The 15,986-nt window shown below is 40.5% G+C and overlaps 1 protein-coding gene across 2 annotated transcripts in view; it reads right to left on the bottom strand.

Moving 5' to 3' along the window:
- Positions 1-15,986, bottom strand: part of STK39 (serine/threonine kinase 39) — a 381,542-nt gene that overhangs the window by 295,197 nt on the left and 70,359 nt on the right. The window lies entirely within an intron of this gene.

Raw genomic sequence — 15,986 nt, 5'->3', positions numbered from 1 at the left:
AAGTTTTTGGAAAGAGGCTAGACAAGGAATGGGGTGTCCGTCTCCTCAACATAAACAACTAGAATACCCCAAGAAGCTGGAGGAGGTCTAGGTTAAAAAAAAAAAAAAGAGGATCTTGCTTCAAGAGGACTTGGGGGAGGATTTTTTGAAATAGTAACATGTGAAGGTAGGAATCTGTACTAGGAATTTGATTTTGCTTTGCTGTGTTACTCTTAGTCTCCTGTCTTTTATATTTCTGTACAACTTAGGAACTTGAGTGTTCAGCTGCAGCCTTTATTCTTACTTCTGGCTGTGTACAAATACAATTTTGTAATATGTAATAATTATCTGATGTCTCTCCAGACATTTCCTGTAGAGTCAGGCAAAAAAAAAATTGTAACAAATTAGCGCCATCTTGTGGTTTGCTTGGAGCATTTCTTTTCCATTTTATTTTTTTACTAGTTTGTAAGAAACTGACCAGGATCTAGGCAGCTCTGTAATCTACCTCCTTCAGTACTGAACACTTGCATTTTAATATTTAAAGATAAAAATGGCACCATGTATTTTCTTTTTTATTATTGTTTTAATTCTGGGGGGAGACTGGTGTATCTTCCACAGTGAGGGGCAATGGGATGAACCCTTTAGCTACCACACCTCTACCCTTCAGAGCCAGGAAGCGGCATTATAGATATTATTGCACTTTTTGTATTCTGTCCTTTTAATTACCATAAAAGCAGAACAAGGTGTCGAAGCCCCATCTCCCAGGGTTAGGAAATGGATGCTAGCTGAGGGGTCCCCAGAAGACAGGATGTAGCACTACTACCCAAAGCAGGAGATGGACCAAATGTGAAGATCCAGAGGGCTTCTGAAAGAGGGGGTTTGAGACCCCCAACATTCTACCTTATGGGGTCAGTCATTCCGCTATATAGGGCTTCACTAGTATAGAGCTTTTGGTCTCTAGGAAGGATTTTTATTCTTTAAGTGCAGGCATATGGCATTTAACATTTATATAGAGGTGTATGCTCTATATAAATCTATCTGTAGAGGTGTATGCTTATACATACAGGTGTGCATCTGCAACGCGCACACACACACACACATACAGGAACCAGTTCAGTGTAAATAGTTACAGGTGCTGGACTAGAAGCCAGGAGACCATCAGTTCTAGTCCTCCCTTAGGCATGGAAGCTGGCTGGGCAACTTTGGACCAGTCACTCTCCTTCAGCCTAAGAGTAGGAACTTGAGAAACATCTACTTATCAATCCACACTGGCCCACCATGGTATATTACCATCTATAACCTTTAATGAGAAGGCCTTCCTTCATCCTGCAGTGAATACACACACTTTAAAGTATTGTATATATTACTTGACAAAAAAGTTTAATTGTACAGGTAGTCCTCACTTACCAACCGCAATTGGGACCAGCAATTCTATTGCTAAGCAATGTGGTCATAAAGTGAAAAATCGTGTGACCATGGCTGCAGTCATTAAGCAAATTACGGGTTGTTAAGCTCAACGTAATGTGACCTTGACTGACTTGCAACTTCCGGCTGGTTTCCCCACTGACTTCGCTTGTTGGAATCTGGCAGTGAAGGTCACAAATGATGGTCAAGAGGCCATGGGATGCTGTGACTGCCAAAAATGCACACCAGTTATCAAGTGCCCAAATTGCAATCACGTGACCATGGGGATGCTGCAACAGCCACAAGTTCAAGGACTGGTCAGAAGTGGTGCCATTGTAACGTCAACCGTTGTAACTTCAAACAGTAACTGAACAAGTGATCAGTAAGCAAGGACTACCTGTAATTTATTTTGCAGTTGTTTTCAGTCATGTCCTCGAAATGGGAAACACATAGCAAACCTTGAAAAGCCAAGCAGGGTAAGACTTGGCTTGCATTTGGATGGGAAACTATCAGGAAATCCTAAGGCAGGGAAATAGTACAAGGAGTTGAAAAAGCATCCCTGAGGAGGCAATGGCAAACCACTTCCATACTGTTGTCAAAAAAGCCAACATCAACTCAAGGGAGACCTTAATTTTTATTCCCCAATCCTAGCCTAATACTCTAACCACTAGGCATTAAGAAATGCAGAACCACTTTTGAAAGCTTGCCACACTTTTTTTTTTTTTTTTTTTTTGTTCTAGGAAAATCTGCTATCAGATTGGCTAAACTATGTCATGCCATGCACTACAATTAATATTACTTTGGCACTGGAGGAAAAAAAAATCAGACTTCTAATTTTGGTTCTTTTTTTCCCTCTAAATAAAAGGGCTGCTTGAAAAGCCAAACTATTTGTAACTTAAATCAGGGGAACAATAAGAATTTTCAGAAAGACATATTAACACATAGTAAGAGAAGAGATGGTTCATATGAATCACCAGAAGATACCGGTGAAAAAAATGGAGCAAGAGTTAAACTGTACCCAAACCAAACACTCTGTTGTGTTTGTGCATGCAGGATTAACAAGCTCCTGCCAACATAGCACAACTGTGGAAGAAGACAAGATGAATGTCAACTGTAACAGAGAATGCAGGACAAAGTAGAGGGTGGAATAAACAATGATGGAAAGGGGCAAAAGGCAAATTGACCGCAAAAGTACAATTCTGCTGGATGTGGATATGTTTTCTTGGCTATTTTTTCCCCAATTCTTCTGGCTACAATTCAAGAAGATGCTAGAAGATGCAGAAACGCTCAAGAATTTATACTGGGAGGCTATTTTTGCTAATGTGACTGGCAACAATCGAGAATAGCAAGCATGACTAAAGGTAATCTTATCTAGGGGACCACAAGAAGTCACCCCTAGGATTAAGTGATCTGTCAGAAAATAATTCTATCTCAAATAAGACAGAAGCCTAAGACACCAAAAACTAGGGGACAGCAAGACTACAAAGCACTTCAGATACTTATTTCTCAAGCTTTCATGGACAGTCAGCTTCTATATGCTATTACATCAGTGTTTCATGCATCTGCTCAGTGCTACTACACTGATACTCCTCAGATCCTTACCAGTCTTGGATGTCCTATATTCCCCATCTTGCAAGTGAATTAAGTTTATTACAAATAATTCCTCACTTACACCACAGTCCTGAAAACTGTACACACCTCTGCTTTCCTGTACCCTTACTCCTTAAATAAAGATGCGGTGGGGAAAGAAGAGTAATTTCTGGTAATGTTGAAATCTCAGTATTGGGACTTTTACTACCTCAGTTCAGGTGGCCATTGCATCAACTATACATCTTGTATGGAATACCTCAGTGGTCCTTGACTGTAAGATTATTTTACAGATTATTATATCCGTTGTCATGGTCAGATCACACCCCGGTGACCTTGAGATTCTCTTATGCCGCCCTCCTCCAAAGGGAGGTTGGACCCATTCGATTGGTCAGCTCCCGGTGACTGATGGACCCAGCAGGAGTTCAGAGGGAGCTGGGGGTTATACCCGAGGATCTGCTGCACGGTCCAGCGGAGGTCCTGGAATAGGGAGGTGGCCAGGGCCTCAGACAGGATTGCGCCTGTGCAACCTCTCTTGTCCCATCAAACCCGACACTCCCCATGGTTTACAGAGGAGCTGAGGAGTCTGAAAAGGATTAAGAGACATCTAGAGCGCTGCTGGAGTAAGACAAAGACTGAACCCAACTGAACACAAGCTAGAGCCACTGGTAAGGCCTACCCTGTGGCGGTAAGAGTGGCGAAACATCAGTATTTCTCTGCTCTTATTACTGAAGCCATTAGTGGACAGCTAGGACCACTGAATGCAGAGCTTAACACAGCGGAGAAGCCGCACACAGAAAAAGAATATTATCTAAAATAGCTTTAATCAGCATGTTAGAGAAATATAGGTTATTGATCTTACACACTTAGCCCACCCAAGCATAAAGAATTACATACTTAGACAAAGTAGGTTCAGAAGTAAGTAAAAGAATATCTTACTGATTTGGCCCAATTTACATCCATTCTCAGGAAAAATGAGATTCTGTTCTTCTTTCTGTTCCCTAAACTGAATGAACTCTTAGCCCTTATTGTTGCTAAGAGCTGAGTGGAGAAAGAGGGAATATCCTGAATTCCAGGCCGACTGCACGGCCTAAGACGGAGGCACAGCAGCTTGCATGCTGCCTTTCTTGATGGTGAAAGGAGGAAGAGGGAAGTGGGGACTGTGGGAGGGGCAACAGTTTCCTCCAGAAGTACATGGGGAATTTGCATACTCATCCACATGCTAATGAGATATGCTGAGTTGCTGATACCTCCAACAGTTTCATCTCCAGAATGCCACCCAGCGGCCCTGTTCAATATCACCCGATCCCTTTTGGGAAAAGGGGGTCAGAAATCCACCTACAGGGCTGTGCTGAGGAGTTTTCTGGGTACCTGCAGGATAAAATCGCTTGGATTCGTTCCAAGTTGGACTCCTAGCATGAGACATGGTCTGTGGAGATGCCTAGGGAATGTACTTACCCTATCTGGGAACAGTTTGATCCTGTCAGGCCCAAGGAAGTGGATGGGATCCTCCGGATTGTAAATGCTACCACTTGCCAGTTAGATCCATGTCCCTCCTGGCTGGTGAAGGCAGCTTGGGAGGTGACGTGTGGTTGGGTCCAGACGATGGTAAATACATCTTTGAGAGAAGGGGTGTTTCCAGCTGACTTTAAGGAAGCACTGGTGCGCCCCCTCCTCAAGAAACCATCACTGGACCCTAGTGAACTGGACAATTTTCGTCCAGTCTTCCACCTCCCTTTTTTTAGGGAAGGTAGTTGAGAAAGTGGTGACATTGCAGCTCCAGAGGATTCTGGATGAAATGGATTATCTAGGGCCCTTTCAGCCAGGTTTCAGGCCCGGATATGGGACGGAAACAGCATTAGCAGGAGCAGGATGGGGGAAGTGCATCCATCCTTGCTCTTCTTAACCTCTCAGCAGCTTTTGATATCATCGACCATGGTATCCTTTTGGGGTAACTCAGGGAGTTGGGGGTGGGCGGCTTGGTCTTGCGCTGGTTCACCTCCTTCCTCCAGGGCCGCTCCCAATCGGTGTTGATAGGGAGCGAGAGATTCAGCCCACGGCCCCTCCTATATGTATGGGGTGCTGCAGGGTTTGGTGTTCTCTCTGCTCCTTTTTAACATCTACGTGAAACTGCTGGGTGAGATCATCCGTCACCGCAGGGTGAGGTATCATCAATATGCTGATGATACTCAATTATACATCTCCATCCCGGGTGAAGTAAGTGATGCTGTGACCACCCTCTCCAGGTGACTGGGGGCTGTGGAGGCCTGGATGGGGAACTACAGGCTTTGACTGAATGTTGGTAAGACGGAGTGGCTGTGGATTAATGGCTCCTCTGTTTCTGGGAAATTGTCATCTTTAGTTTTGGATGGGGTCGCACTGTCCCAGACAGACCCAGTGCATAACTTGGGGGTCCTCCTGGACTCACGACTCCTGCTCAAAGAGTGCTCAACTTCATGTTGTGAGCTACTTATGCCCTTTCCTGGATCAATAGGCCCGTCAAACGGTCACTCATGCCCTGGTCATCTTCCATATAGACTATTGTAATGCACTCTACATGGAGCTACCCTTGAAGAATATCCGGAAGCTACAACTGGTCCAGAATGTGGCCATGCAGGAAATTCTAGGCGCTCCAAGATCAGCACACGTAATACCTATGCTGCACGAGCTGCATTGGGTTCCAGTTTGCTTCCGGGTCCAATTCAAGGTGTTGGTTATCACCTTTAAAGCCCTACATGGCATTGGTCCAGGTTACTTGAGGGACTGCCTCTTCCCCATTACACTGACCCGCCCCACCCGGTCATGCAGAGAGGGCATGTTATGGTCCCTGTCCGTCAGAGAATTCCATCTGGCAGGGTCCAGTAAGCGGGTCTTCTCTGCAGCAGCTCCTGCCCTCTGGAACATTCTTTCCCTGGAGGTGAGGCAAGCCCCCTCTCCCCTGGACTTCCACAAAAAACTGAAGACCTGGTTTTGCCATCGCACCTGGGGCAGGGAGGGGAATAATCATACTTGGGGATGGCTGGTATCCTAGAATGGCCCCTTATATATTCACAGACTGAAGTGGAACCTTACTGCCACCTGGATTTTATTGTATTTTATATTTTTATCTCCTATTTATATTTATAGGCAATGTATTTTTATAGGTCGGATTGAATTTTAAATTTTATTTTTATTATAAGCCGCCCAGAGTCCCTCCTCAGGTGGGAGATGGACAGTGATAAAAATTTGATAAAAATTTAAAAAATTATTTTATCTGAAGATAGTCCCATCAATCACACTATCAAAGAATTGGAGTCCCTCCATACTTGAAAAAAGCCTGCATTTCTTCCCAAAAAATGTGTTTACAATATTCTGTTATTTACTGTTTACAATAAATCTGAAGACTTAAGGTTTTAGTGACTTGTCCAGTGTATCACCTAGAATACTTCCGAGTCCCAGCTGTGTTATGCGCACCATCAGAACAGCATCATTGGATTAGACCTCTCCATGCTATTGTACTGGGTACCCTCAGGCAATAGTACTCATCCACATAGCAACTTGGCTGTTTATAATTTGGCTTCCATGCATTCTGCCATCTAATTGCATTACATAGTGAAAAGAGGATGAAGTGTATGCCAGCCAAGTACAGCTAAGTATTGAAATAAATACAAAAATGCTTTCCCCAAATTCATCTGGAAAGAATGGAGATATTTTTCCAATAACTTTGTTTCACATTCAAAAGTGGCAGAATCCTTTATCTCAATTGGTGGAAGCTCAGAGGCACTGGCCTGAGTTTTGAAAGCCCAACTATTATTAAAAATATCAATCTCCTAGATAATCAAGGATCTTCAAGGTAGGCCAGGTCAAGAAACAGGCATGGCAGGGATTCCAGGAATGCTGTTTATTGCAGAAAGGTAGAACAAAAGAATCGTGAAAGCCTGTCCAAGTTTCTCTTTGTCCCATCTTATACCAAACAAAATCTCAGGACTGGGTAATTTTTTTCTGCAGATCCCACCTTGATGGCTCTCCTTCACCTTCCTCAGGTCAACTCTATCTTCTTTTAACCAAGCAACCAGTTTGCAAGTTGCAATTTAGGTATGATTTTTAAGTCCCTACTAGAGTGCAAAACAGTCCTAAATCACAACTTGAGAACTAGATATAAAGAAACTTTTAAGAATAGAAAAACACTATGATGTGATGATAAGCTGTAGTTAAAACACAACAGCAATGAATTGTGCAATAAGCTAATTCAGACTTAAACCCCTGGAATTCAGTTTAGAGTATTCACAAATTGATGTCATTGCTGCGCTACAAGCAACTCATCAAATATTCATTTGTTCAGTTATAATTAAATTACCATAAAAGACGTTTATAAAAATTAGTATTATCCCATTTAATTAAGACAATTAGGAACATTTATGGGAAAAGAAGAAAAAAGGTTTAAAAAAGGTCCTTTCACTTTTACCAAAGGTATTTATATAGTTGCTTATTAGCTACAAAGGGATATGGGAGAGGTGTTTTCTTTTTAAGGGAATAAATTTACTGCATTTTACTACACTTGGCAATCTTGATTTCAGACATGAATTTGAGATTTTAAAAAACTGGCCTCCTTTCCCCTGTAAATGAAGAAAGAACAGTGATGAATGAAAAATAAATTATAGGCCTTCCTCTGTATCTTTCTCATCATTAATGACTTCATGAGGTAACTTTGAGTAAACGGAACTTGAACCTAACTCTCCTGCACTCAGAATTCCCTTCTGATATAATGCATGCTGAACGATACTGTCTTTGGGGGAAAAAAATTATGATGATATTCTCTATATTCTCTTTCTATCTGTCATGGACCTCTAAAAGGAGGAACAGAAAACAAATGACCAGCAATAATAAAACTAAGGAATGGAAAACAAATTCCCCCCAAAATAATCAAACAATAGAAAACACCCAATGATGCAAATCAATAGGAAAAAAAAACACCTCCCATCAACAATTTTTCACTGTTCCTTCAAACTGGGATAGACTATAACTTAGTGATACAACAGGCACTTTCCTATATACCAATTCCTTTTTCTGGGATTTCTTGTTATGGTTTTGTGGGAGGTGACTTGAAGGGATCTATACCTAATACCTCCAGTGAGTGATCCAGAACAGCTTTCCTGACCTAGCCAGCACGCTGGTGAATTCTGGGACTTTGAATCCCAACTCACCTGCAGGATAGGGGAAGTTAATTTAATAGAAGAGAATATTTGTAGCTCAGGGTTGAACTGTGGAGTCCTTGGTGCTCTCTGAGTTTGGTTGTTTGCTTGCAGATGTTTCATTGCCCAACTAGGTAACATCATCAGTGCTGGTGAGTGTGGGGTTTGTTCCCTGTTTATATACAGCAGCTTGCCCTGCCAGTGTTGGTGGGGGTGTGGTTTTCTCCTTCGTAGTTCCTTGATTAGGACATTGTTCTCTGCTTGATTGTTTGTCTGGTGCTAATCTCTGCTTATCTGGGTGTTGGCTGCTGGAGAGGACGTGTTCTGGTCTTTTTCCTTCTTAGCTTTTTTATTGACTCTTTTGAATGGTGTGTAAATATGGTTTATTTCTATGTATCTACTGATGGCTGCTTCGTCTGAGTGCCAAGCTTCCAGGAATTCTCTGGCGTTTTTGGATGTAGCTTGGTCTAGGGCACTCACAGTTTCCCAGTTGAAAGTATGCTTGAGTCTGTCCCTGTGTTGTGAGATGAAGGAGTTCTCATCGTGTCTTCTGACTGCTAGTTGGTGTTCGTGGATGCGCTCTGCTAGTCTTCCGCCTGTCTGTCCTACATGGTGGCTCTTACAGTCCTTGCACTGTATGTTGTAGATGGCTCCTGATTTTTCTTCTTGGGCTACTGGGTCTTTTGGTTTACTCAAGACGTTTTGAAGGGCTTTGGTTGGTTCGTGTGCTGCAGTGATGCCGCGTGGTTCTAACAGTCTGTTGGTAGTTTCGGAGATGTTTCTGATGTACGGCAGTATTATCCTTTTCATAGCTTGTGTTGATTGTGCTGTAGTGGGTTGAGTGGTCAGGCACTTTCTGATAAAGCTGCATGGGTATCCATTTTGTTGGAAGATGTTGTATAGGTGGTCTGTTTCCTTTTTCTAGCGTTCTGGGTTGCTACAGTGCGTTTGTACTCATCTGAATAATGTTCTTACATAGCTCCTGTTGTAGGAAGTTGTGTTGTTACTTTGGTAATGGAGCACTTGGTTAGCATGCGTTTTTTTTTATAGACTTGAGTTTCTCATTTGTCGTTGCTTCCACTTCCTGATGAGGATACCCAGGAAGGGTAGTATGTTGTTTTCTTCTTCCCTTGTGAATTTTATTCCTTTGAAGATGTTGATAGTTTGATGTGTCTTCTATTCGTTGTTTATTCGTTCAGTCACTTCCACTCTTCGTGACTTCATGGACCAGCCCACGCCAGAGCTTCCTGTCGGTTGTCACCACCCCCAGCTCCCCCAAGGACAAGTCTGTCACCTCTCCTTTTTTATCATGACGAAGATGTTGTCTACATACTGGATCCATACTTTTGGTTTTATGTGTGGGAGTGTTATAGGTTCTAGACGCTGCATTACGGTCTCTGCTATGAGTCCCAAGAGTGGTGATTCCAGGGGTGTTCCTCTGATTTGTTGGTATGTTTGTCCACCAGACTGAGAGTAGGTAGTGAGGCAGAGGTTAATGAGGTCCAGGATTCTGGTTATTTGATCTCAGTGTATTTGGCTAAGTGGGATGTGTCGTGTAGTACTAGTTCTGGATCTACGGACATAAGGAGCGCCACGACATTGAATGAAACCATAATTTCATCTTCTTCTATTGTTAGGTCTTTGATTTTCTGGAGGCACTGTAATGTGAATATTGATAGAATACTTGCTCCCCTCTGTGAGATGTCCAAGCTTTTAAGTTCTTTGGCTATGTTGTATGTTGGTGACCTTAGTAACAATACAATTGGACAAAGAGGTATGTCAGGCTTGTGTATTTTTGGACATCCACAGAAGCGTGGCAGGACAGGTCCACTGCTTTTCATCCATCACTGTTCTTCTTTTAAGATTTGACCTTTCTTGGTTAGGTCATTGAAGGTTCTCTTGATCAGTTTGTCCAGTTTCTGTATTGGATTGGTATTTATTGCGATGTAGCTTTCTTTGTCCTCCAGTCATTCTTTGGCGCTTTGTATATATTGTGTTCTGTCCATGATAGCCGTAGTCTGGCCTTTGTCTGCTTGGAGGATGGCGATGGTTTGAGTCTTCTTTAGGTTTTTGAGGACTGCTCTGTCCTCTGCTTTGAGTTGGTTCTGCTTCTGTGTTCTTCTGGTCTGTGTTGATTGTCTACCTTATGTTTTCTTGGGTCTCTGTGGCAAGTCCTGAGACTTTAAGCTAAAGGTTTTAAGCAAGTCCTGTGGTTTAAAGCTAACTTAGATTCTTTGAATCAGTGTAAGATAAATTCATATATTCATTTCTCAAAAATTTACCATAACTGAAGTGTTCTGACTAAGCTTTGAAAAGCAGATAAATATACTTCATTTTTTTATTCTATATATTTTCAGGTGGATAGATGGAACTAGAGTCTATGGTTAGAAGTAAATTGGGAAGTCATGAAGGCAGTATTACATCAGTTTTATGATCTGAAGAACAGTATAATAGCCTGTCTTGCCCTTCCACTATAGCATTTGTCAACTCGACATATACTTTTCTAATCCACCATGATTTAAGACGATGGTACAGAATCTGATATAAGAAAGAAAGATGTGGGGACCATCAATACACAGTATAGAAGTATACTCCATACTTCCAGACAATCTCTCCTCAAACTTGCGACGTAGATATTAAATACTCATCCCTGCAGAGAAAATAAACAGTGATATCTCTCTCTCCCTCTCCCCAAGACAGAGATGTATGCAAAAAGCTGAACAGTATTTCTCAAGCACCAATTTCTGGTATCATTCTTCCTGAGATGACCAGAAAAATGTCTGTTTGGTAGTTCAGAAAGATGCCTTAGTTGCAGCATTCCCAAGCCACTGAGAAATCCGTCAGGGTAAGAAGTATACAGACCTGCACATTTTTAAAGAATACTTGAATTGCTGCCACACATTTCCCACTAAAATAATGTGTTAGAAATCCAAAATGACAATAATTCAGATTAAAAATAACTAATTACTTCCTTTTCAGCAAACACTGTACTGCAAAGCTATTCCTTCTCTCAGAGACAGTGTTCTATTACTTCTCACTCACTTACTCATCCCCCAACTGTTTCATTTAGCCACAAAGCAGAGCAGAACAGGTAAATCTCACCCCTCTCTGAGTTCTGTCTGCATGTGGAGCCAGTTGGGAGGGGGGGGGGGGAAATCCACAATTAGCATATTCCACAAATACAAAGGGATCTGCAGAAAGCTGTTAAGTTAAAGTCAGCAGGACTGTGTTATTGTCATGAGATTCTCCATAGTAACCTTTGAAACAGGGATTATTTCCAAGATAACTATACTAATACAGTAGTCACTGAATTTATTTTATACACCTGTATTGTGTAAGATTCTAGCATTGAAAGTTAAACAGATATTAAGGATTCAGTACAGAACTCTACCAGCCTGCTTAACGAACTGCTAAAATGAAGGTTTTTCCTAACCATAAACTCAACTAGATCTAACAGCAGACTGGAACTCCTTCAAGAAACAAGAGATGACCCATTACAACCAGTAGTCCCCTCAGTGAGATACGAGTGGTGTTGGCTTGAATAGTCTGTCTTATTCAGAGGGTGTTATTGAAAAATATGAATAACTCATATTCTGCTTTTCCACCTTACATAAAAGAAGCTGCAAGGGAAGAACATGTTACTTTCATTCATGTTTTTTTGAAGTTATTCTTGGCTAAGGAATTTAAAAGTAATAGTAACCAGCAGTCATTTTTTGTTGCACTACTACAATTTTGGCATCCAACATTAAAATTACTTTTTAGATGCAATACCTAATATGATATGCTTTACTGTTAAAAGAGAAAGTTATGCAGATGGTAGCACTGATAACCCTGCAGGATACGGCAGATAAAGCCCTTCTGTTTATCCCACAAAATTTTAAAAAGTTGCCCTCAACTACTTACCTAGCCATTTGTCCTGCCTTCAAGATTTATGGGCACATGTGCCTCCAAAGGATTACTATATGTGCAAGATAAGTCAACACAGGAGACCTGATAAAAAGGGGAACCTTATGGAGAGTTGAGTTTTCCATCTATGTCCAACCAAAAGGTCTTAAAGCCTGAAAAAAAAGAAGCTTAAAAGGTTTCAAACCAGGCTTAGAAATGATGTGTCTGAATTGCTCCTTCCAGTGGCAACCATAATTACGTCTCTGCACATCCTGTCCAACTTAACAAAAACAGGACTGTTTTAAAAGTTTATAGCAAATGCAGAAGATAGGGAAGGGAAAGAAGAGACATACAACCACTCTATAATTCCTGGTTCCTAATTTTAGTTTATGTTCAGGCCTATAACTATTAGTGACAAAATAGCTATTTAATATTTTTAAATTGGCACATCTAATATAAATGTATAGCCAAAGCTACCTCAGTTTGGTTTAATCTTTGAGGAATATGCACTGAGCTTAATTAAAAATAGTATGTTATTCTGTCAAGTGAAATAATACTTAACAACCTACGTGCACAATTCCAGGGGAGTAAACACCTAGTCCATAGGTCAAACCACAGGTTACACAGTCTTTCCCCAAGGTGGTGCCTTCCAAACATGGGTGGAAATTATGGAAGTTGGTCCAACACATCTGGTTGGCATTTTGGGGGGAAAAAGCTGCCCTAAATATAACCAAAAACTACTAAAAGAATAAATTTCAACCCAACATATCAAGGACAAATCACAGAACTCATTTTGAAAACAATTCTCAGGCACTTTATTTATTGTAATTGAAAATCCTCCCCTGCGACTCTAACATGGGAGGGCTGAAAAGTATATTTTCTTGAAGAGGCTGTCCCCACCAAACTTCAGGGCCACAGCTCATCAACATGCCTTTTCGTATTATATACTGTATTTGGGATGCTATAATATTATACAGCCCACATTAAACATATTCAGCATGTTCTAAATTACTATAATGTTCCTTATGAAATAGTACAGTATGCAATGGGTAGGACTAAAAGTCAGGCCCCACTGGCTGATCATAACAGGTTTTATTATTTTTATTAATTGTTTTTCCCCACAGAAAATGTTATTGTACTTAGGAATGTTCAAAGATCATGCATCAAACAAATAAGGATGTGTTTAGAAGAAAATGACAATTTGAACATTTAATGTAATTATATAATAAACTGTCTATGGGGCCTGACTTTTCATACACCCTATAGAATATTTGTAACAGCGACAAATCTAGAAAACGAAATGTTAACAGTTTTACCAATTATTAAGAACATTTCTTCTCTTTTAGCATATAATATACAATTCTCTTCTCTTTGCATGTACGTGTACAAATATTATTACTAGCAAATGTACTTCTGCCCTCTGCTGTATATTTTAGGAATAAATACAGTACAAGGTAAAATTTCACCCTAACTACTGCTTCTCTCAGTATCGGCCGCTGACAAATCATAGTCATTTACAATTTAAAAAAATTTAAAAAAATTCTGTGTAAATAGAAATTGATAGAGCAAATGCACAGTGCGTAATAATTGTCAGCTCTGACCTTCAAATGTATTAACACGTACTATGTCATGTTAAGCCAGAGTCTTGAAGTGTTTTGCCAAGTTCGGTTGAAATATTCAAAAAATACCTAGGCCTTTTCCTCAATGAAAGAATAAAGCACATGCCTATACATCTTTCCAACAGAAATCTGTGGGCTTGCAACTGCATAATACCAACTTGATCAGACTTCCAGTTTATTTACAAATTTCAAGGTACTGATAAACACCTTAAAACTGGAACAAGAGAAACAATTTTAATAATGCACAATGCTTGAGTTGTGCAAAGCATCCCAAAGTGGCACGTTGCAAAGCACGCTAGTGTGAGCAAAGCACACTTCCGTGAAACCCTAAAGAAGCTGGGCTCTCGGAAGGACAAGAGGCCCACTGGGGCCACGAGCAAAGTAAAGTGGCTGCATGCACACATACACACACGCGTGCATATAGACATACACACAGAGGGAGCCAGAAAGTTTTCAAAACAGCCTTTTAAGATTTCTAAAGGACAAGCATGCTTTAAGATTTCTGTACTTCATAAAGGACCACTTCTGAGTATGTTGTATTCACAATACCATCATTTCCCCCTGCTAACAGAAAGCAAAAAGGGAGCCTTTTTTCCCTAACTTTTGCTGTGTACTTTAATGTCTATGTTAAAGGATACTTTTAAAAACGTATCTTGAACTAGTATGTAAGCTTGAAAAAAAATCATTCAGGTTTACTAATATGGAATAGAATTGAAAACCTTAACCAACCCAACTAAAATCAAAATTTTGCAAATGTTTATGGAACAGCTGTGCTTGTGACATTTGCAACTCTGAAAATGGGCCTACTAGCCAGCCTTTAGATGGAAAAGACAAGTACTGGCATGTTTCGGCTTTCAAATACAGGATTAATTATACTAAAAAATTAGGATTAAGCAGTGCTGTCATTCATCTGTAGAAAGTCAACTGCCTGCCAAAATCCAAAAGTAGTTTGGTGAGCAATTGCTACCAAAATTAGGAATCTTAACAGAAATGTACCTGTTGGCTATTTGAAAAAATAATGGGTAGTCCACTCCATCTAGCAGCTGTCTCTGAACATTCTGAATTCCTAGCAATAGAATTTTCTGTACTAAAATGAGAAAAATACTGAGTGTAATTTGCTATGTAAATGCTAAGGATAACTGCTGTGAAGAGATCTGCTTGAAGAGCTGTCAAAAAATCCAAAACAGTTTGCAAAGGTCCATCCCCAACATCACAGACTGAGTGAAAAAAGTCATCTCAGGCTAAATTTATTATTTATCGCCTTTGTTAAAAAGGTATGACCATAAGGGTTATTTAAACTCTGTTAAAAATGTTAAGGACTTCACCTCATCCCACAACAGGGGAGTGGGGGAGTGAGGTGTTTGTCTATCACAACATGAGGTTCAGAAATATCAGAACCCAGGCTAGCTTAAATGCCTTCTGAATCATTTTTGCTAAAGAAACAAAGAGGCTCAAACCAGAAATGACTTGAAACAGAAGGGTCCTAACCATTCATGTGTCCCAGAGGGGAATTCTGGGAGTTGTAGTCTTGATACATCTGGAGAGCTAATTTAATGTAATATCTCCCTCTTCTGGTCTCTCTATGGAAGTATGTAGACCTGCCCTTGAGAAGGAGGAAGGGAGCAATGAACCATTAAAGAAGAACAAGTGAGTCCAGAGAAAGTGGAAAACATGATAAAGAATTCAAAATAGCCCCGCCTTGATTTTGTTTGGTATATGATGGAATAGAGTGAAATTGACAGCCTTTCAAGATTTTGTTATTCTACCCTGTAACAATAAAAAGAATTTGTGGAATCCTTGCTGCTTCTGTTTCTTGACCTTGGCTACCTCAAAGAGTTGGCACATTCTCTCACACACATACTTATACGATGCAACATAATAGAAAAGGAAACAGCGAATAGCTGCAGTCAATGTAATATAACATGTCTGTTTTGACTAGATGAGTCTTCACTAGTTGTTCAGATATTTGTGCAAGAGTTCCCATTATCCCATATGATTTCCACTTTGTCTAAAGCTGACAAGATTAAAACTACCCAGGTTGGAGAAGGTTAAACAAGATTATATGGAGACACAGCAAAGAGATGTCAATACTGTTTAGTTGTGGATCTACTTACAGGTTGAGGTTCAATTAAATCTTACCTTCTTTTGATCAGAATTCAAGGGAAGAACCATCTCTGGGCCACTGAACTATAATTCTTAACATGAATGTGATGTTTTTCTTGATTGCAAATGCCACAACAACTTTACACAGAAGGAAAAAATTAAAACCCCAAACTACCAGAAGAAAATCTCAGCCAGCTACACCATTACAATTCATGTAATGTGACCAAATGTGACTCCT

This window comes from Candoia aspera, chromosome 1, assembly GCF_035149785.1.
Source record: "Candoia aspera isolate rCanAsp1 chromosome 1, rCanAsp1.hap2, whole genome shotgun sequence".
NCBI classification, from domain to species: Eukaryota; Metazoa; Chordata; class Lepidosauria; order Squamata; family Boidae; genus Candoia; species Candoia aspera.
Note: the sequence above shows the minus strand (reverse complement) of the source record. Positions and strands in the feature narration are given on the sequence as shown.